Source organism: Gadus chalcogrammus, chromosome 17, assembly GCF_026213295.1.
Source record: "Gadus chalcogrammus isolate NIFS_2021 chromosome 17, NIFS_Gcha_1.0, whole genome shotgun sequence".
NCBI lineage: Eukaryota > Metazoa > Chordata > Actinopteri > Gadiformes > Gadidae > Gadus > Gadus chalcogrammus.
In genome coordinates, this window is record NC_079428.1 from 2,001,248 (window position 1) to 2,024,341 (window position 23,094).

The 23,094-nt window shown below is 48.8% G+C and overlaps 1 protein-coding gene across 1 annotated transcript in view; it reads left to right on the forward strand.

Moving 5' to 3' along the window:
- The window catches only part of LOC130369751 (receptor-type tyrosine-protein phosphatase delta), a 205,936-nt gene that overhangs the window by 43,903 nt on the left and 138,939 nt on the right, over positions 1–23,094 (forward strand). Inside the window, exon 3 of the mRNA XM_056575280.1 lies at positions 8,214–8,251. The gene's annotated coding sequence lies outside the window, so the exon portion shown is untranslated. The remainder of the gene's footprint in view (positions 1–8,213; positions 8,252–23,094) is intronic.

A 23,094-nucleotide genomic window follows, 5' to 3' on the forward strand; every position in this document is an offset into this window, starting at 1 on the left:
AGAATCATGCGGTCGGATAATTCATGCCGAATGCCAAGATTTTTCACCCACGAAAATGCACATTTCACCGGCAGTGGACCTGCCATCCTGCAACCCATTATTAATCAACTCACATTTTACCCACATTGCTTTGGCCCTAATTTCACAATCTGCACTTCATATGCCCAGGCGCCAAACAGTATGGGAGAGATGATAGGAGCAATCTGACAGAGTATATGCAGTTTTATAAGACTAGCCGGGCAGAAAATAGATTGGGGAAGAGTCAGGGGGAGCGGGTGGTGGTGGTGGTGGTGGTGGTGGTGATGGTGGCGCTGGTGGGAGGGGCGCTGGTGGGAGACTACGGTCTTGAGGAATACGAATGGAAGTTTTTTGAGGCTCGGGAGAGAAAATAACGTGTCACTCATGGCGGTGGCGGCTCGCAGGAGATTGCTGTTTTCTGAATCCAAGGCTGAGCTGTGACCCGGAGTCTCCCCTTTATGCTCGCGGAGCCTTCCAGAAGCTTTGTTAATCAGTCAATCAGTCACATTCCTTCACAGACAGGTTTCGAAGGAATGAACCCGGGAGGAATTCAGTGGCGTGTCGAGGTTCACCTATCAACATTTTCCCTTTTGGCTTTATCTCTCTCTCTCCCTCCCGCTCGCTCTCTTGCTCTCTCTCTCTCTCCCGCTCTCTCTCTCTCTCCCTCTCTCTTGTTCTCTCTCTCTCGCTCTCTCTATCTCTCTCTTGTTTTCTCTCTCGCTCCCGCTCGCTCTCTTGCTCTCTCTCTCTCCCGCTCGCTCTCTCTGTCTCTCTCTCTATCTCTCTTGTTCTCTCTCTCTCTCTCTCTCTCTCTCTCTCTCTCTCTCTCTCTCTCTCTCTCTCTCTCTCTCTCTCTCTCTCTCTCTCTCTCTTGTTCTCTCTCTCTTGTTCTCTCTCTCTCTCTCTATCTCCCTCTCACTCCCTGCTATGAATACACTACAAGCCAGGGTGATGATGAGGGTGAAGATGTTGCTAGCATGCTAACGATTATTATTCTTTGTGTTTAGCCGTAACGCACACATTTTCCTTTGGCGGTTTCTCAGTTCAGAAGAAGCTCTGGGAGGGGCCTTGAGTGAAGTGCAACGTAATTATCGGAACATATGGCGGGAGAAGCCCTCTCTTAACCCTCGCTCTAATGATGCTGGGCTATTACAGAAGGGCGAGCGAAGGTCACCCCTTCCATTAACTGATACATTCCATCACAGATGAATGGCTTATCCCTCACTTATTAGATAACGCCGAGCCTGGCAAATTAAGGGGGAGAAAATATATTTATTGCAAAGTTCACCGAAAATTTTCGAAATGCAGCTCTTTCATATACTCCGTGGTGATAGTGAAGGAGCGAAAATAGTTCAAACCCTGCAGTGAAGGCTAGAGATGCCAAAGAGAGGGAATTTTCTCGACATAAAAGTAGAAAAAGATAAATAAAAAGACTCAGGGCACTATGAGACGCTTTGAAAGGAGGTTTCCATAAGAGGATTTCTAAGAGCAAATAAATAAATAAATGGAAGTGCAGTATTTTTTTTTCCAAAGATGACCTTACCATCTATCCCTCAGCTGTCAAAACAGGTATTTTCTTTAGCTTAAGTCCCCTTGAAAGCAAGACTTTACAGACTTAGGCTTTGTGTTTGGAACAAACGACAGGTTTGTACAGGTGAGGGAAGAGTGTGTTGGTATAAGTCTGTAGTTTTGGCATATGGAACACAGCAGTTGTTATGATATCAGCTTTAGCCATCGCTTACATGAATTCTGAAGGCCTGCTATCCCAGATATTACACTCAATTCAAGAGTTTAAAGTATGTGTACAATATGCCTGTACTTCAGCTAGCAGAACAACATTTAATTTAAAGCTTTTATACATTTTTATGCTTTTATACCTATATCAACATAGTTATATGAAACTAGTATAAAACAAGACATTTAAAATAGGTGTTCTGATGGGTAAAAGTGTATTTCCTTAGTTATAGATGGATATACTGTTAATAGATTCACGTATCACGTATGTGGCACACCGTACTATTTTACACTGAATCCTACCCCAGGATTCATCTTGTCCACCTCGAGGCCGCGGTGTGCGTTGGTGAGACACGTTTGGTTTGACTCCACGAGACCCACTTCAGTTCCATTAACTTCCTCTGCTGAATAGAAGCTGGGAAGAAGCCCATCCACAATGCCAGTTTTCCCCAAGGGCAATTTTAGGCTTGGAGAAGCATCAGCACACACTCTCTCTCTCTCACCCTCGCTCGCTCGCTCGATCGCTCTCTCTCTCTCACCCTCGCTCGCTCTCTCTCTCTCTCTCTCGCTCTCGCTCTCGCTCACGCTCTGTCTCTGTCTCTCTCTCACCCTCTCTCTCTCTCTCTCTCTCTCTCTCTCTCTCTCTCTCTCTCTCTCTCTCTCTCTCTCTCTCTCTCTCTCTCTCTCTCTCTCTCTCTCTCTCCTCCCCCCTCTCTCTCTTTCCCTCCCCCCCTCTCTCTCTCTCCCTCCCCCCTCTCTCTCTCTCTCTCCCTCCCCCCCTCTCTATCTCTCTCTCTCCCTCCCCCCCACCCCTCTCTCTCTCCCTCTCTCGTTCCCCCCCCCCTCTCTCTCTTTCTCTCTCCCCCCCCCTCTCTCTCTCCCCCCCTCCCTCTCTCTCTCACACATGTTAATGGATCCAACAGTCACCCTCCCTGGCCCATGCAAAACATGCCTACGTACCGCCCACCCCCCAGGTACCTTGCGGTGTAAACCCGGCCAACTGCTGCGTCCTTTGTTCACGTCGGTCTTACGGCTATGGGGAGGGGGGGGGCGAAGCCAATGGTTGCGCACAAAAGGACTGAAAGCTTTGGCGGCGACCGCCACAGAGCCCACAACACAATGCCCGCGGCCGGTCCAGGAACTGAGTGCCGGATGGCTGGACTTCCTTTGGCGGCTGTGGCCCGCCGATTGACTCGGCTGGCCGCCGCCGCCACCGCCGCCGCCGCCGCTGCAAGACGGCCCTGGTGATGCCAGCAGCACTCTGAGGAGAACATGTGGTTTATTGGTAAATTGAAAGGAAAAACAATCAGTGTGGATACAGTGGGAGCCTGACGTGCGTGGCATTTTGGGGAAAAGGGGGAGGATGTGTTGTGCGTGGACTTGTGCGTCGTTACCAGACCGCATTGGACCATAGCTCAACCCGATGGAAAGAACGTATTTTATACGTAAAGTCTGACGGTCATTGCTGTATTTCAATGTGATTATATCGACCTAAAATTGGAACGATCATATGTTGAATTCTGGATATTTTTTGTGCATTTAAGTATTGGTGTAGGTATATGATAATAGTACACTTACAATATAACATAATAATACACTTGGATTACATTATTGTTTCACAGAATACAGCTTGTTATGCGTAGTATACTAATACTAAGTAAACTCATAAAATATATTAAGTACAATTTTCAATATATTGGTTTTTCGCTTTGGAATATCTGTAGGCAGTTTGAAGGCCTTCCGAAGTCCAAGTGGGTGGGCGGACAGAGAGGTGGAAAGATCAGCAAGTTGCAGTTATTTCCAAAAGTCCTCCGCCGCAGCAACTCGTCTGGCCCTCGTGGAAAGGGGTTTCGATTCCTGAGCTGTTACATCATGCATCTCTCCCGGCTAATAAGCCAACTAACATCGGAAACAAAGAGAGAGAAACAGAACAACACTTTGCTACTTTATTTTCATATTGAGTCGACATCTTTACTTTCCCTCAGCTCAACCTTCTTTGGATACAACTCCTCCTCAGACTGGTCGACTTGCTGATTTCCACCGGTAATATAAAAAGGTTCTCGGCGTTAACTTGTATAAAGCGTGAAAAGGGTCGCCAACCAGCTGGGTAGCGTGGCGTAGCTTTCAGATGTTCTGAACAAATCTGGAAGGATCGATATTGCATTCCTTTCCGTGCTCAATGTCGCGGTATGCACTTCACGCCACAGTGCAGCATTAAGACACACTCTGAGTGCCATTTAACATTGTCTTTTAAGCGAAAAGCCATCACATATTTCAACAAATTTCACAGATTGAAAGTTGTTGAGACTTCCAGATGGTGCAGCAGTGGGGGGAATAAGAAAGGGAAAAAAAGCAGTTCATTGATTTCCTGTTTGATATGACAAATAGCAAATATTTTCAACGTTGACAAATGGAGCAGAGGAGGATGGAACAGGAGGCATTCCAGTGTCTGGTCTGATTTCTAGTTTGCCGACATTGTTCAGGAAAATAGTCTTCTCAACCTGTTGCGCATCATTAAACACCTGTGTGCCCATTGACGTGCACCGATAAACTGCAGTCTAATAAATAACAAGCTAATCAATGATAAAACTGGAATAAAAAACGACCATATATATTTTCAGATATCTCTATATACTATAATCATTTTGGTAATACTTTTTTTAGAGGGATTTTGTCATTTAATGGATGTGGGTGGTAAGGGGGTATGGGGTGTTGGTGGTTGGGTGTGTTGGTGGTTGGATGTGTTGGTGGTTGGGTGTGTTGGTGGTTGGGTGTGTCGGTGGTTGGGTGTGTTGGTGGTTGGATGTGTTGGTGGTTGGATGTGTTGGTGGTCGGTTGTGTCGGTGGTTGGATGTGTCGGTGGTTGGATGAGTCGGTGGTTGGATGAGTCGGTGGTTGGATGTGTCGGTGGTTGGATGTGTCGGTGGTTGGATGTGTCGGTGGTTTGGTGTGTCGGCGGTTGGGTGTGTCGGCGGTTGGATGTGTCGGCGGTTGGATGTGCCGGCGGTTGGATGTGTCGGCGGTTGGATGTGTCGGCGGTTTGGTGTGTCGGCGGTTGGATGTGTCGGCGGTTGGATGTGTCAGTGGTATGGTGTGCCGGTGGTTGGATGTGTCGGTGGTTGGATGGGGGTTGTGGAGTGGAGTCCTCCGCCTCCTCTTCCCTTTGCGGCGGAGGGGAGTGGAGCTGACGTTGGGAGCTGCTCGGCTGAAGCGCGGTCCCTGTCGGGGCGGCTGGCAGGCGCGCTGATACCCCAGCCCCGCCGAATGGCAGCTGTTCAGGGGCCGCTTTCAACCGCGGCCCGGTTTGATGGGCGGCTGTCAGGACGGGCGATGGACAGAAGCTTTCCGGGGGGACGCAGAGAGACAGCGGGGGGAGGGGGGGGGGGAGGCGGTGAGAGGGAGGGAGATGCTTACCAGAGAGTCTCAGAGCGACAGCCGGAGAGGGAGGAGAGACAGACACGTGCTGAGACGGGCGGACGAGGGGGAGGCGAGGGACGGGGGATGGGTGTCGTGTGGACAGTGACCCTGACATCAAGGTCCATGGGTGTAACGAGACGCCTTCAGCTCTGACGGCAGGCGCATGGACACAGGATGAAAAGGGGGCTGCATGCTGGTGGAGTCTCTGTGTGTGTGTGTGTGTGTGTGTGTGTGTGTGTGTGTGTGTGTGTGTGTGTGTGTGTGTGTGTGTGTGTGTGTGTGTGTGTGTGTGTGTGTGTGTGTGTGTGTGTGTGTGTGTGTGGGGGCTCAGGATGAAGATGAGAAATTAGCACTGGGGTTAAGTAAAGCTTCAAGGTCCGGTCGTTACTGGGTCACAGAGGTTACGTCAAGCTGGTACACACACACACACACACACACACACACACACACACACACACACACACACACACACACACACACACACACACACACACACACACACACACACACACACACAGACACAAAGACACACGAGAAACATTTCGTCCTTTTCCATTAGTGTCATCTCTCCATTTGAGCAAACCCCCTCCCCAACCCCTAACAAGGGCGTTAATTGCGTAAACAGCCGCTGTGTATACCTTAAAGCATGTTGTGTGTTCAGGATGATCGCGGCCTTCTTGCGCATGAGAGGCAATTAGGAAACCAAGCAACACGGAGCTAACGTGCTTCCCCGTGTGCCAGGCGGAGACGAGCTGCAGGGGCAGCAACCTGACCGCTTCGGCCTCGCTGGCTAATCCGTCGCATTTTCTACGGTGTTTCGGTTCGGCCTGTTTGCGGCGGCGTTGGCGGCCGCTGAAACAGATGGGGTTTGAAGTAGGTCATCGGGGTCGCGTTTACTCTGGGCTTTTGTACAACAAGTGATGGATTCATCACTGGAGGCACTCGAGTTGAAGATGGGAAACCTGTAATCGCTGAGTTTTGTGTGGTTTTGTGTGTCTTTGATTCCACACTTGGTGGTTTGTCCCTTGCTGTGCTTCCACACTGTTTGTTTGTTGTGGTGTTTGGTGGATAAAGGAGATGAGACAAAATTTGGAGGCAAGAGAGAGGCACGCTTTCGAGTTTATTTAGTTAAACCAAATGGTGAAGATAGCAAGTCAAACGTTAACGTAATGCCGCATTAAAATGCTTTCCAGTGCCAATTATTTTAGCAACAAGATGGTAAGTTGTTACAACAACAAACAAAACATCAAAATATCCTCTAAGTTGATAGATAAACGAATTACACTGAGTATTTGAAGGCCGTGGGAGACAAACAAAACCACTTGCTAACGTCTGTTCAACAATTGCAAGTAGGGAAACAAAAAGAAAATACAGAAGGCATGATTCTACTCTCAGACACACGGAGGACGACCCTATAATAAGAAACATGTCATGATTCCTGCAGCTTGCCTCCATTTCTGCCAAGCTCTGCCTCGTAACCTCGCAGCCTATCAGCGGAGATAATGGATTGAATTAGCCACGCCTGAGTCTCGAACCCGGTACCTCCGTGGGAACCCGATAGTGCCATGACAGTGACGTGCTCGCCCAGTTATTCACTGGGAATCCAGTGAGCATAGGGGGGACCTTTGTCAGACGGATCCAGCGTTCCCAGCAAACGTTTGCTGCTAATTGGTTTATGCCATTTCCCGACGAGCTGGAAGTTATTTTTTTATAACGAGTAACTGAGACACCTCCTAGCATCAAAACGTGACGCAATTTCAGAGATCCCTAAACCCGACAAGGATATTGTATAACACAGAGGTAGAGAAAAATTTAGATAATCACGCAAATTTATAATCTTTATAATCTTTGCAATATGTTGAAACGTGAATGAGCAAGGCTCCTTTCCTATGATGAATGCACCCTGAGACAAAAAAAAATATGATTTATGTCAGCCTATTAACTAATGCATCCAACTGCTAGGCAGATATGAATCCTAATAAGCCTTTCCCTGCAGCCGGGTTTATACGGCAGGATGTGTAGCAGTATATCAAACCGCGGCCATTTGGTCTCAATAACTCCATAATAAAGCCTGCATATAAACCATGAATAAATTCCCCCTTCGCCATTTTGACAGTGGCCATTCACACACTCAGGCCTCATCGTCGGCAATCATATGCAACTCGCCAGAATCTAATGGTCCGGGAACCAGAGCCAAGCCTGAGTTTTATCTCCTTCTTGGGGGGAGAGGGGAGGACAAAAAAGGAGGAAGGGAACGAAGCACGGCGATGTGCTGTGTATCAGTCACATGACAAATTCCCTCCCTCTCTCTCCCCCTCTCTCTCCCTCTTTGGCTCTCTTCGCTCCCCCCCCCCCCCTCTTATTTGAAAGTGAACTTCCTCTTCACAATCAGCGCAGAGAGTGGCTCGTTCTTTTGTTCTTCGTCAATCTCTGACCTTTCTCGGCGGCGCCCACAATGTAATTGAGTGTCAAGCGGAGAAGCGTCTGGGGCCGCCCGGGGTCCCCGATTCCTCGCCTCACCCCTCAAGGGCCCCGGCTCCCATCGTTTGCGTTCGTCCCCTTAATGTGGGGGCCCCTCCGCCGACACCCCGACATCCAACGAGCGAAACACACGAGAGATAAACTACAATCAGGCGCTGATTGAATATCAGCGGCGAGGAATGGTGGGGTGGTGGAGGGGGGGGGGGGGGGGGGGGGGTTGTGGAAATTACAAGGGCTTAACTGTCAGACACGTATCCCTGCCAAATGTAATCAGAGCATAATGAATGTTTGCCCTTTACAGTGAGCAAGGCAGCAGCAAAGGGCCACAGAATCGGTTGTGAACTCGACGCTTCGCGGATCGCTACATTGCTGTGTCTCCGCTTGCCCTTAATGATGTTATTTCCCCCTGGGATTGTGGATCCTAGCGGTCTTTATACCTGACCCTTGACCCCAGCAGTGCTCTTAGGACAGTTGGTAGAACAATTTGTGTCTGGATTGAAATTTGACGAGATGTACAGAGTTTGAAACTAATATGTGTGTTTTTTTATTTGCTTACGTTGCAGCTCTTGAACTGTCTGGGAGGTGGCTTGAGTGCTGAAAGGTAAGTTTGAATTTATGTTTTAGGACTGTATTGTACACACACTCACTTGACTTGTCGGTAACACAACCGTTCCAACTGTCGGTACGCAGCAACATTTTAAACACAGTCCAATCAACTGCTGTCAATTACAGGTAGATCATTATCCAATCAGCCGTTGGCTCTTGGACAATACTCTGTAGACTGCTTAGAAAAACACAGATTCACTCAGACCCCGATAAACAAGCTGTTAAGCAGCATAATGAAGTCATGGCGTTCATGGCTTCGAATTTATTGGACCAATCCAGGTCTGTGCTAACACTGGACCAGAGTGGGCCACCCGGCCCTTCAGAGGGTGTGAGTGTGGAGAAGACCCTAGTGCCCCCACCCCCCTCCGAACTGTTTTCATTAGCCTGGTGCCAGAGAGGGCCGCCTTGGTGATCACGGATACCAGCGAGCCAATAAGGACTCGCACTGAACCGCGTCTGACAGAGATAAATGGCACATCGCAGCGTCTGAAACCTATGTGCGTTGCCTCTGTTACACATTGACTTTTTAGCATCGACGGAAGACAAGCGGACCGCACACAGACCCGAATAGGCTTTGTGGGGGTGGGGGGAGAGTACGGAGGTTATATGCGCCGGGTGTGCACGGTGTGTGACGCTGTGTTGCAAATGACACCAAATCCGCTTTCATTCAGATGTGTTGTGTGTTTGCTCCTGTGTGAATGTTCCCGTTTTAAACCAAAACAGATCTTTGAACAAACGATAAGCCGCTTGTACAGTGTGGCCATATAGCTTATTATGCGTACTTGGATGACGAAGCACAATGTATCAGAGGAATGTGGTGCCTCCAGACATGTTTGCGTAACATATCCCATGAATGTTTAATTAATAGTTCTGGCATCCAGACTTTTAAGTGGACCATGTCTACTTGATTAAGGGTTTCAAAACAACAACAGCACTTTTTGTCCTCCCTTTCCCTTCAAAATGACTGTAGCCAGCCGTTGTACATAATAAAGTTACCTGGCTACAGTTTTCAGATCGACCATGAACTTCCAAACGAATTAAAACCATTTCAAACCAAAAAGGCAAACTGAATAATGAACATTAAAACGACAATTACTGCACTGCAATGAATAATGTTTTGCGGCGCTCATTTTTAAAGACCAGTGTCGGCCTCACTTAAAGACATATTTCAGTAAGTAATCGGCGGGCATTTGTTCCCCCACGCGTCTTCAGTTTCATCGGATCATAGCGCAGGCAGGTTGGTGAGTCGGAGGCTTAATTAGTGACAGGCCTCTGACGCGTCAGGCGTGGTTAGTCTGACGCTCCTGTCTATCCCTTTTGTTTGGTAGGCTGCCCCTTGCGTCACCTCTGTGTGTGTCTGTGTGTGTGTGTGTGTGTGTGTGTGTGTGCACCACATAAGGTTGTGTGAAATGAATATGCGTGTGTGTTGTGCTACGTTGGTCGATTCCAGGGTGTGTGGCCATACATAGAGGAGGCATATGTGTGCGTGTGCATCTGGGGTAAGTGTGTAGAAGCATGTAGAGTGGAGTGTACCACGTCGGAAGTGTGCGCGTGCATGTGCGAGCGTGCATGGGCATGTAGGTGTGAGCAGGGGGTGTCTCCGGCGTGTCTGTAGATGTGATGGATGAAAGGCGCTTTGAGGAGCGACTGGGAGGGAAAGGTCTTTCCCACACCACCCACACACTTTTCTCTCTCTCTCTCTCTCTCTCTCTCTCGCTCTCTCGCTCTCTCTCTCTCTCTCTCTCTCTCTCTCGCTCTCTCTCTCTCTCTCTCTCTCTCTCTCTCTCTCTCTCTCTCTCTCCTGTGTTCTCCTCACCCTCGCCCCATAGCACACCTCTCTGCTCTCCACAGCATTCTCCCGCCTCTTCCCTTTCTCCCTATCTTCTGACTCATTTTGACTCCCCCCCCTCTCTCGCTCTCCCTCTTTATCTCTCCCTCCTGACCGTCTCTTCGTGGCGCCTGCCGCCGCCCGCCCCCTGACCAGCTTCCGAGCCACGTTTTCCCTGTCGATCGCTCTTCATCTGCCCCTCGTTTTGTGCCTCCCATACTGAGCTCCCATTGGCGCCTGTCCTCTCTCATTGGTGGCTTCTGCTTTCACCCTCCCTCCCTTCTACTGTATGTCTCTCATCCCACGATCTCTCTCGCTCTGTGTTGCACCCTCGCTTCCCTCATCCCATCACTCACCTCTCCTCTCCTCTCTGCGCTCTGCGATTCTGGTGGACCAAGTGTCACTCAAACTGTTTCCATTACTTGCGGCCCCTTTCCTCTACTGGCATAGTTTCGCTCTTGCCGTTGTGGATCGCCCGGATGTCGATTGTGACACAGTGACACAATTCAAAGGCAAGCCTTGGCCAGAGCTTTGCGATTCGCTGGGAGACACCACTGCATATCGGGGCAAGAATTCAGTTCAAGTTGATAGTCACAAGAAACCTATTTGCGCTGCGAGTGTGGGATTCCTCTTGGCGCTTGAGTTTCTTTTTTCGTGTCCACACCTTTTTACAAGGCTAGTACAACAGAAAGCTGCAATTGAAAAAGGTTTCTTCAACAACATCATTACCAGCTTCCATAAGATACTCAAGACTCACTTGTTCAGCTGGACTCTGCTTAGCCTCCCTCCCTACCCCCCCACCACCACTTCTTCTTTGTTATTCTCCTGAAAACACCCCTCTTAATGACTTATTGTATGTGAGTACATCCTGGCACACAATCTATGCACTTATTGTGTGTTGCTTGTCCTGGCTTAAAAAATAGTACTTAGAGCCGTGTAGCAACTTATCCTAGCCTTCTCTGTTGTATACGACGAATGGGTAAACCTCGTGATTGTAAGTGCCTGGCACTTACAGCTGTACCGACAGCGATATACTGTTGTTTCGCTTTCATCTGACAAATGTACTTATTGCAAGTCGGTTTGGATAAAAGCGTCGGCTGAATGCCTTAAATGTAAAACGTAAAATCATTTGGGACAACATTATCTTTTCTGCAAGCATAGGAAAATGATTTAGTCAAAACGAAAACGTGGTCCTTGACAGAAAATATGCGCTAGGATTTAGTTTTTGATACATTTACCCAGGTGTTTAGGGACAAAGAAAAAAAATGTGACATTAAATTATCTGTTTAATGACATTAAACATACAATAAACGTATGGCTTAAACATTTTATAGTTTTATTCATTCAGGATAACGTGATCCCACAAAGGCTTGCCTTCCACTTTGTACATCTCTGGTCCATTTCCAAACACCCCCGGGCCTTGTGACAGCAGTGTTCAGGTGCATGCCCGGAGCCATTTTTGTGGGGACATTTTTCCCAGCGAGCGCACCGCATGGTTTACCTTCAGACAGCAGCCATTGTGCCTTCTGGTTTTCCTCACGCTATGTGAAGTCAGCCAAGGGAAGACACACACACACACTATTAAAACTGTTCCTTCTCAGAGCGGTTTCAAACCAATGCAGGCTCCCATTGAGCCTCACGCAACTCAGTTCATCCTCAGGTAATTTTATGTTTTTTTCACGCCATGTACCCATGCTGTTGTTTTTCGAGAAAAAAAAAGAAAACTAATTACGTAACGCAATGTTCTCAAATTATCCGCACACGCATATGAATTAGCGTGCCTTTTTTGAATGCTTCTCGCATGTTCCTCCACACGGCAGGGCCTAAACCGAGGTTGTGTCTGTGTTTCCGTGGATGACGAACTCATTGCATCGTCACCTTTCACATACATACAAATTAGCGTTCCTTTTCGAAGGCTTCTCGTGGTTCTTCATCACTTCAGGGCCTAAACCGAGGTTGTGTCGGTGTTTCCGTGGATGACGACTCACTGCACCGTCACCTTTCAGGGCGCTTTATTTCCCTCTTCCTTCACCCTGATGTGTAAGCGCTCCTCACGATTCTAAAGGCCCCTCGCTGCTATTGGTCCATAGACTCGGCGAGTGCCTCAGAAAGTGTCTCCTTGACTTGCGTGCACAACAGAAAGCCGGCGTCTCTCCCATCTGACTCCGCCTGCGGTGCAGTTTGCTTGATTATAATTCATCGTCTACTATTTGAAGAGCGCTGGCAGCTTGTTTGCCATTGATTTTATTTACAGGCTTTCCATTTTTTTTATTTTTTTTACCCCTCCGAGCAAATCAGAGCAATTGTTTCCGAGTGCACGTGTGAATCAATGCCGTCCGGAAGAGCTCGCACTGGGAAGTGGGGGAAGGATGGCGGGGGTGGTGGTGATGGTGGGGGTGATGGTGGGGGTGATGGTGGTGGTGGGGGCGATGGTGGTGGTGGTGGGGGCGATGGTGGTGGTGGTGGGGGCGATGGTGGTGGGCGATGGCGGCGGCGTTGGGGGCCTTTTTTCTGCAAGCGCCGAGCTCAACGGCACCGATTTATGTTTTAATTACGATGATCTGCTTAGAACCAGGAGCGGACCGGCGCGCTCCCGCAATCAGCGGCGAGCGGCACAGCCGCCCCCGTGCTCCTCGATACGCGGTGACACGCCGTCATCACGCCCGTCACCGCAACTGCCGCCGGAGCGCATCTCATCGGCGGTTAACCTTTCACTGCTGAATTAAGACGGTGTCAACGCCGCGGTTGCTTTAGTGTTTATCACACACACACACACACACACACTTTCGCGATGTAAGAGGGACGCACTGAAGAGTACCGAGCGTTCACTTTGCCGACGCCAAGTACACCTTCGAGTTTAATAACGCAGCTCCGAAGTCAAAGGAGAGCAGTGTCACGTACTGTCACGTACCGTGTGTGTATACGCGGACGGATGAAAGAGGAATTCACATCTTTCGGATTGCATCCGTAAAGAGCGGAGGAGAAACCTCCCTTACGACGGGAGGCTCGAGATCCGCGGACACGTATGCGGTGGCAGGGATATCTATTAAGGCATGGCAGATAAAAGTCGCAGTGTTTTTGCTTCTGTCAAGCTTCTTAAGTTGATGATGGCATCTCCGGCCTCAGCGGGGGAAAGGATCCCTCGCTGTCAGGCAACAGCTGGCGAAGACAGCATGATGGGGAGGCCATGGACGAGTGAGCCGTCAAACCTCGGACTGTGACAGTATTTTGGCAAGCGCCGTTCGAAGAAGCTTGTCTCTTTATGCTGTCTGGGTAGGCCGTACACCGCATGGAACAATGATAATCGCGCAATTTTCCCACTCAAACGGAAGGAGTGTGTGTGTGTGTGTGTCATCATCCACCGCATGTGGCAGCAGAAACACTCAGGGAGGGCTGTTGAGGGATTGCTCGGGGGGGGGGGGGTGCGCAGGAATTAGCATGAATGAAATTAATCGCCGGTCTCCTGGGATGATGACTCACTTGATGGGAGAATCAATGCAAAACGCTGTTCAACCAACGGTATCAGATAATAATAATAATAATAAGGCGAATCAATCGCGGGAATGGAAAGCCGAGGACAATGTTCTCCTTGGCGAGATTGACTGCGTAGAACGGGAATTGGCCCGGTGAAGGGTGAGTTGCCTATCGGAGAGGTCAAAGCACCGGCCCCATCTCGGGACAATCATCGATACGTCAATGGCATCACTATTGTTGTCGCGGCACTTTCCGCAAAGCCCTAATGGTGCGGCCACACCAACCGCGTTACTCGCGTTGGACAACGCGAGTACCGCGCCTAACCTGACGCTTGACCAGTGTGTGGTGGTTCAACGCTCCAACGCGTCAACGCGCCAACGCAGCTAGATGAGTCCATTGTCCATGCAAGTGAACGGAGCGTTCCCTCTTCTTCATAACTATCAAACCAAACATCCTTCACATTCACTGAGCGAACATTATGAAAGTAAAATGCACATTTCTCGCTAGAAATGTTTCCATAAACGCATTTAATGGCGTAACTATGTTACTATTTCCACCCAGAAGAAAAAAGAAAGATGTCGGCCGTATGCTTCTGTGCAAGCTCACTACTCTCTGCCAGTGACGTCGGGTCAAGCTCCACGCTGATTGGCTACCGCGGCTAAGCGTCACGCGTTGGAGCGTTGAAAGTTCAATTTTCTGAACTCCGGGCGTTGGTGCGTTGGGCGCGTTACTGCGTTTACGTGCGTAATTACGTGCAACTGCCGCGCCTAACGCCCCCAACGCAACGCTTCAACGCTTCAACGCGTGTACCGCGCCTAGACCAATGGTTCCCTATGCAAAAATGCCGATTTTCAACGCCCCTAACGCGAGCAACGCGGTTGGTGTGGCCGTACCTTGTTATAGTCGATGACTCGCGCGAGATTCAATAATTCCTGTGGAGTTGAATGGTCTCCGGTCCAAACACGAGCCCGTGAGTGAGTTATCTCTGGTTCCATCAGGCCCAAGCAAAGGCCTCGCCCGCTGCCCTTATCCGCTCTGAAAAGGAGCAGTAATCACATGTGGACTTAAAGCTGACCGTTTCACCCCCCGCCGCTCGCAATGTGGACATTCTTCCGTCCACTAAGCCCAGCGCTGTAAGAAACATAAATAACGTTAATCGTAGTTAGCTCGCCCAATAATTGTATCAAAGCCATCGGTGAAATATCGATTGAACGATCTCTAGACCTACGGTCAAGGATACTTTTAATTCCTTTCATCAACCCCAAAATAACGTAAATCATAGTGAGCTTGCACAATAAGAGTATCAAAACCATCAGTGAAACATTGATCAAACGTTCGAATTGTGCCTGTATCATATCTGGCCCATTGCACTCTCACACGAAGCACTCCTAGTTCAACCACCGCAACACCCGGACTCATACCACTCCTGAGCAATATATTATATTACACACTAGTTGGGCTATATATATATATATATATATATATATATAATAATATATAATGTGCAATATATACATATCTTACGCTGCATAGTACCGTATTTATTATTTATTTGCAATGTACACACTCCTCAGGACTGCACACCCTACCTCCCTTTTTTATCTCTTCACGTCCTGTGTTTATGTGTCAGTATGTATATATGTATTTTTGCCCTGCTTGGAGATGGCTGTTTTAATCTCATCGTACATGTGTACAGTGACAATAAAGGTATTCTAATTCTAATTCTAATATCTAGACGTACGGTCTTGAATACTTTTAATTCCTTGCATCGCCGCCCAAGCCGGTCCACGCGGTTAGAGGTTCCAGAGCCCTCCGACCCTGGCTCCCTGCGTCGCTCCTAGCCCCATCCTCCTCCAGTGTGTAGCAAAAGCTAATCAGTTCCAGCAAGAATACAAAAAAAAGAAATCAAGCAATCTCCCCCCCCTCGCCGTCCCCGCACACACACTCCCGCCCCTCCCTCCCACTCCAGACGTCGGGGGTCCTATTGTGTTGCACTGGCGTCCGTGTTAATCTGTTTGCCAGTGGACACGTCTAGCTGGGGGGTCAGTCACGATAACGGGATTGCTCGAGCGAGTGGAAGGGGAAGAGGGGGGATGGGGGGGGGACAGCCACTGGAAGGACTGAAGGGATGAAAAGGGAGATTTAGACGATATTGCCCCCATGTATTTTCAGTTCTTCAACCCGTCGGCCAGCGGGAGGTAGAGATTAGAAGGAGTTCTGATTGTCCTTTTTGTGGTCATAGGGTTCACATACAATGCATATTATCCGACATGCATGGATGAAATGTGGGAACTTATTATTCCCACATTTCTTATGTTGACTGCATTTTCTTTGACTTCAAAATAAAAGTATCCAACAGGGACTGAGAATGACGTGAAACGCATGTAAAATGCATAAAACACGACATAAATAGTGGAACGAAGTAAAGCAGGTACATCATACATAAAACACAGAGCCTGAGAGCACATTCTGTTTCCTGGGAAATCTGCTGGCAGGATAGAGGTTCATGTCCCTTTTGTGGACTGACGGACGCACACACACACACGCATGTTAAGACAGACCCCAGCACACACACAAACAATAATTTACACCCCCCCGCACAGATTAGCATATGTACACATTTTTGGCACGTAAATATATGCACACAAATGTGTATGTGTATTCTTACTGCCACTATCCTCTCTCTCTCTCTCTCGCTCTCTCTCTTGCTCACGCACGCATGCTCACACACACACACACAAACACACACACACACACATACTTACACACACACGCGGGCAGAGGAACGCCAGCACGCTGTGGGGCTGTGTGGCAGCCAGTGACACAGAGCTAATGCCTTGTCACACTGGCTGTCGGCAGATTAGCCAGTGGATTACACCCTGGCCATTAGATGTGCATAGAGTGAGGAAGGGGGTCGGGGAAGGGGCTGCTAACACGGGGGAGGAAGAGGGAGGGGGAGACTGAGGCGATAGGGGAGGGAGGGAGGGGGGGGGGGGGGGTGTAAGCGCTGGATTTAAGGACAAACGGGGGCTTATTAAGCGCAAGTGTCGCAGGCTGGGAACGCCAGACGGGAAGGCTGAGCGGAGGAAGGATTCGTCGTGAAAGGAGCAGTGTGTTTGTTGCCACGGAGGGCGTGGATGATGTTTTGATGGTGGCACAAATCGGGAAGATCCAACGGGCATCACGCGATTGCGGGGTGGAGGTGTTGGACCCTTGGAGAGGTTGAGAGAGAGGTTGAGAGGGGGAGAGAGAGAGAGAGAGAGAGAGAGAGAGAGAGAGAGAGAGAGAGAGAGAGAGAGAGAGAGAGAGAGAGAGAGAGAGAGAGAGAGAGAGAGAGAGAGAGAGAGAGAGAGAGAGAGAGAGAGAGAGAGAGAGAGAGAGAGAGAGAGAGAGACCATCAGAGAGCCATCAACACAGGGATGATGCTCCAGACAGCTGGATGGGCGAATGGATAAAAGGGGAAGAAGAGGTTGCATGTGATAACGGATGACGGGGTAAGGACAAAGTCGGGGGGGGAGGGCAGCTGGAGCCAGCCAGAAGCTGATGGGACGTATCGGATGAGGGTTTGGTAGACTCTCTCCAGAGCACTCTGAGACACGCTGGAGCACATCCGAAGAGCAGAGGCATAGAAGAGAGGGATGGGAGTGGTGCTTAGAGCGAGGGGCCGGGTGCAATGGGAAGACACCATCACTGGGGGGGCTGTTTCAAATTAATTTGGTCCCTTTCCCTTCAAACATGTGATTTCCGCATGTGTCAAACTGTGCGGCGAAGACTAGGAGGAGTATCAATACAAAGATTCTTCTTCCCTGGGATATGAGGGTGAAACAAGCAGGGTTTGTAACAGCCATGGAGAAAGGCAAGGTCACAACCTCTGCGTTTTGATTTGGGTTAATTCCCTTAATTACAGAGGAAACGGCGAAAGCCCCTTCCCTTGAGGCACATGACGTCCGTGAAGAACAAAGAGCTTGACCCAAGTTATCAAAAATATGTTCAAAAGTGCAGGAAATAATTTGAGAACAAAATATTATCCAACTGAAATCCCCAGCCGGGATTAGAGTGAGTTTTGGCAACACAACGGCCTGTTCTGCCTCACGTAGGGGGCTGCTGTGTTGGAACTTGCAACACGTCTGCTGTCAAACTATTTACACGCCATGGAAGGCATTTCCTTTCTTTCTGGTTTTCCGTCTCGCGGTCGGACATGCGTTGTGTCCTGTGTAAATTTACATTGTGTAATATTTGAAGTGCAGGAAGGCTTTAGCCACAGCTATGCCAGAAATGCACACAGCAGCATCGGACTTTCAGACAGTAAGATCCCATTGAACACCAACCAAGTTTTACTTTGTCATGAAACAGGATACCTATATATATGTGAACTAAATAGATCAACTGTTTCCTGGTCAGAGGCTGAACAATACAGTTGATAGTGCAGAGAACTATCTCTTGTGATTTTTAAATGTTTATAGGCTATACAGTAAGGAGTTGTCTATTATATTATTCAGCTAACTAGGGATAAGTATTCATGTTTATATGTATACCAATAAACATGGTACATCCAATACCCATGTCCATTTTTGCTCAATAGTAAAACATTTGAACGTATATTGCGTACGGTGCAGCGATTAAAACGCATGCCGTGTTTCTTACTCTTCGGAGGAGTGCGGGCCTTTTCCACAAATCACTTCAGTTTAAAATTATCGCCTTGGCGCCGCCCGGGTGTCACCGCCGCCGCTGCCGACCGTGTGCCTCCGTTGCCGTGGCGACGCGTAATTGGGCGGGAATCGCCCGCCTCGGGATTTCATCTTGAACGCGGGATATTTGCACAAGATTGGAGAGACGGCGAGTCTGGATAACCAGGGCTAATCGGTCTCTCTGCAGCCACTCACAGCCTGGCCTGCTCTCCGAAGGGGCCGTGAGTGGCCTATTAAACGCCGCTCACGAACGCGTGTGCATTCGTGTCGCATGTGTGGATCGACGTGACCAGAGGTTTGTTTGGTGGACGCGGGCCGGGCGCACGTCGCGTGTTTCCCTGCAGCAGGGTCGGTTTGTTGGTTTCACATCTCACACTGTCGCCGCATCTGTATTCATGTATTCAACATGTCTGTCTGTCTGTTTGTCGGAGTGTGTATGAATGTGTGTGTGTGTGTGTGTGTGTGTGTGTGTGTGTGTGTGTGTGTGTGTGTGTGTGTGTGTGTGTTTGCATGTGCACACATGCGTGCATGCACACATACACACACGATATGTGCTGCTTTCTGTGTGTTTGTGTGTGTTTGACAGCAGAGCTGATGGCATCCATTCTGCATTAGTTGGTTGACTGACCTGCAAGTGTGTGTGTGTGTGTGTGTGTGTGTGTGTGTGTGTGTGTGTGTGTGTGTGTGTGTGTGTGTGTGTGTGTGTGTGTGTGTGTGTGTGTGTGTGTGTGTGTGTGTGTGTGTGTGTGTGTGTGGACCGTGGAATGAGCCAAGTGCCAGTACTGTCGTCAGAAAGTGGTATCAATCCTCGAGGGATATGTGGACTGTATGATGCATCCCAACAGATACACACACACACAGATGGAGAGAATAGGTAATGGCTGGATAATGGTGGTTTGCTCGAGAGACAGAGAGAGGGTAAGGGTGACACCTGGTTCACATATGTTCAGTGACTGGATTAAACCTCCCAACCTAGGCTCAGTCCACACAATTCGTTTTGAAGCCATACCCCCCCCCCCCCCCCCCCCCACACACAAACCCCACACCCCTAAATAAACCACACACACCTTTAAAGCACTCTTACTGTAAATTGGACCCAGATGTAAGTCAAGGGGGCACTTTTGATTAACCAGAGAGAGTGGAAGAGAAAGAAACTAAACTGCCATTTTTATGGCCGTTTAATTTGAAACAATTAAGATATTACGGCGCGGCGGAATCAGCCTGTAGACTGACAGCTGGGAACCATCCCATAAAGCCCTGGGCCTGTGAATGAGACACCTTTGCTATGCATTGTTCCATGCTTCCTACCTCCTCCTCCTCTTCCTCCTGCTCCGCCTCCACCTCCTCTCTGTGTTTTCTTTCACGGTAAAGCCTGTCACTTTGCGGGCACGTTTGCCTGAATAGGTGCACCTTCGCCTGCTGTAGCCGATCACTTCAGCAGCTCGTAAACACGCCACTTGGCTGATGGCAGAACTCATCTAAATTTCAACCGGACTGAATGGAAGGAAATGTGCACAGGAAGATATTCACCCTGCCGGATGTGTGTGTGCGTCTGTGTGCGTTTGCGTGTGTGTGTGTCTATTTAGTGTCTTGTTTTGTTTTTATATGCCATGTTTTATAGCAGATTTGAATTTATAGCGTTGGATGCATGAATCATCAGTCAGGTGGGAAAGAGACGGAGGTAGAGAGGCTTGTAGTAGCATAAGCCACCTACAGGGGGCAGCAGATGGCAGGCCCACGACGTTTGTGTAACGCAACAGAGGCAGTGCCCTAAATGAACTGCTCATCCTAGTACTTAACGCGTTATGTCTTTTTACATTACATATCGTTCCATTTTTTTTCCAGTATTAAACAATACTTTTGTGGTGTAGTGTGTACATGTTGGGACTACTGGAATAATGAGAGGTGAAGTGGAGTGAATGGGGCCGTGTAAATGTCATGTTCACCCCATCTGTGTTCCTGTTGCTAGGCGTATTTGTGGGTGTCCCTCGACTGGGGGAACTCTCGAGGATGCTTCAGAGTTTGGAACCGGCGGTTACAAATTCATAAATGTTGAGTCAGCATAACCACCATAACTCCCATTATTTCCTCCCACACAGTGTCCCAGGAAACCAAATAACTGTTTGTTAGAAACTACACAACCACATAATACCGCATTATATCCTTGTTCCTACTGTTGTCCACAATTTTTCACATGATAATAGGCTGATGATTTACTACTAACTGAACCACTAGCAAGCTGCCTATGACGTCGGCTGACTACCTTTAGCTTCAATGGTACCCAGGCAGCCATCTATCAACTGCCACCAACTGTTTCAAGGGGTAACAATAAGCTTGCTTAACACAAACTAATCGGCATGCACCCCCATGTGTCAATGTTTTGGATATTTTGGCTGCTGATTTGGTGACAGTATAGCCGGCTTTGCTTAGGTTGACAGCAAGCGCTATATCTGTGAAAAGAAAAGCCTTTAGAAGACAATGAGCTAGACTTACAAAAGTAATACGTTTCTCATGAACCCTGGACTGCAAATAGGAGGGGTGCAACGCAAACAATGCTGCGATCAATCGGTCCCACCACAGGAGGGATCCCATGAAGAAACGCTGTCTGGTGTCGCTTTAAAAAAGTTAAAGAGAAGATGTGTGTGTGTGTGTGGGAGAGAGACTTATGTGGTGTGTGCCCTTTATCGGCTTTGGGAAAAGAGTGAAAGACCTGGAGAATAGGTGTTCTTGAAAAGGTGTGTGTGTGTGTGTGTGTGTGTGTGTGTGTGTGTGTGTGTGTGTGTGTGTGTGTGTGTGTGTGTGTGTGTGTGTGTCATCAATTGTGTGTGTTGGGGGCGGGGACGTGTGGGTTGTTGCACCAATGAATGAGTAGGGGAGAGGGAGGGAGGGGGGAAGAGGCCATTGAGGAAGTTTTCAGGATGAGAGGGACGAGGCATCGGGGAAGAGGGAGCGGGAGAAAACGAGGAGTAGATTGAAGAAAGGATGAGAGGAGTTGAAGGAGAATATATCCCTTACTAGTCAGCCCCAACCATACCTTTAATTCTGGCCTGTCTGTCAGTCAAGAGGTTGCCTGTCGTAGACACTCTCTCTCATTAGGAGAACCCCAACCCGGAGACTCTCACTCCCCTCGTTGATGAACCTAATCGCCCATAAGCTCCATCACACCCGATAACCATCGCTAAGGCGGAACCAGAACCACACCGCTCTCAGCTTTTCTACCGTCCACCGCTGTAATAAGGTGATATTGACTGTTGATGACTCAGCACTTTCACTAAAAAAAAGATGACTAAGCGCACTACTCGTATATGGAGTTCCTGCGAATGGCGTCACAGTTAATTAGTTGTGTAGCAGTCCAGTTTCCTCTCGCTCTACCCTTTGTCTGCCCTTTGGTGCGTTTGCAGTCGGCGTGATACTATCTGCTGGCAGTAAGCCTCGTTTGTGAGTGTTGTTGGCTTGAATATTATGCAAATAAATGGGCCAGTCGGATTGCTTTGTTTTGTTTCAGTTATGTTTGCTTTGGTAGATATAATGTCCATTGCATTTATTTTTTTGGGACCTTTTTATTTTCACTCGTCAACAGCGATGTAATGAACTATTCCAATCAAATTATAGTTCTGTTTTAATTAACATGCAACAACGAAAAATAACAATTGCAAAAACCATTAAAAAAAAATCCAGCAACCTTTAATCACGATGGAAACCTGTAAATCAGCGGTTGACTTATTGTAATATTTGCGTCCACAACCATCAACCTTTTCGCTTCAAATTTTCTGCCGAATCTGGTATGGACTGCTGTCATGCATCCATTTCAAAAGCATTCGTAGGGCCCGAATCGGCCTCAAGTTGGCCCCGTGATGGATCCATGAACTGCAGGTGGTAATGCCTTTTGCCCCTGGGCCTACGAGCCCTCCGTTGGCAGGCTTAGTCTCCGGGTATTTAGGCCACCCCCATGGTTTATAGACCTCCTCTGCGAGTGAAACAAAGCCGTCTGGCGTTCCACCTGTAAATGAACCACTTCCTTTCCAGATCCTTTGCCGAGTGGAACCATAATTATAGCAATCAATCTTCGCTCACATTTTACGATCCCCGCGAGCCCATAAAATTTGATGTTGTCTTCCTTGTGTACCTTGGACCCAACAGCTATCGAGTGCTTTAATTTCCCCCATTTTTTTTTAATTAACTGGGGGGGGGGGGGGGAGGGGGGGGGAGGGGGGGGGGGGGGTGGCGTGGAGAAAGACTGTACTCTTCACCATTCATCACGCTTGACAGATTTCCAGAGAAGGGGAGAACCATCACGCTGATCAGGACCACAGTCTGTGCGTTTCACACTTTCGTTGTCGGTTTCCAATTCCTCCGGAGCACCAGTGAAGCCGGCATGTCTGGATCACCCCCCCCCCCCCCACCCCCCCCCCCCCCCCCCCCCCCAGCCCATCTCTGCTCTCCCACACGCTCAGATAGCTTCCATAAACAAGTCAATCTCGGTGGGTCTCGACACGTTAGCTTAAGATTTATCCTCTTAGGAGCGAGATTGTCATCCCGGAGAACGCGGGGTCTCGCTTGAAGGGGGAAATTAATTTTACAATGAGTGGTTAACCTGATCAGGAGGCTTGGGGGAACGGGGGAGATGTTAACCCTTTCGCTGTGAGAAACTTTGAAGAAACCCTTACACTCGACACTCTCCCCGATCTTTGCTAGGTTTTTTTATCGGACGACGTGTGTCGGTCGCCGTTGTCTTAAGGGGAACGCACGTGCGGAGAGGAATGTCGTAACTGGCAGCCATTTGTAAAGTAGCCTTATTGTTTCAGGAGTACCCAGGTATGCCCCTTCGGGCTGTGCAGTCAAAGGTTC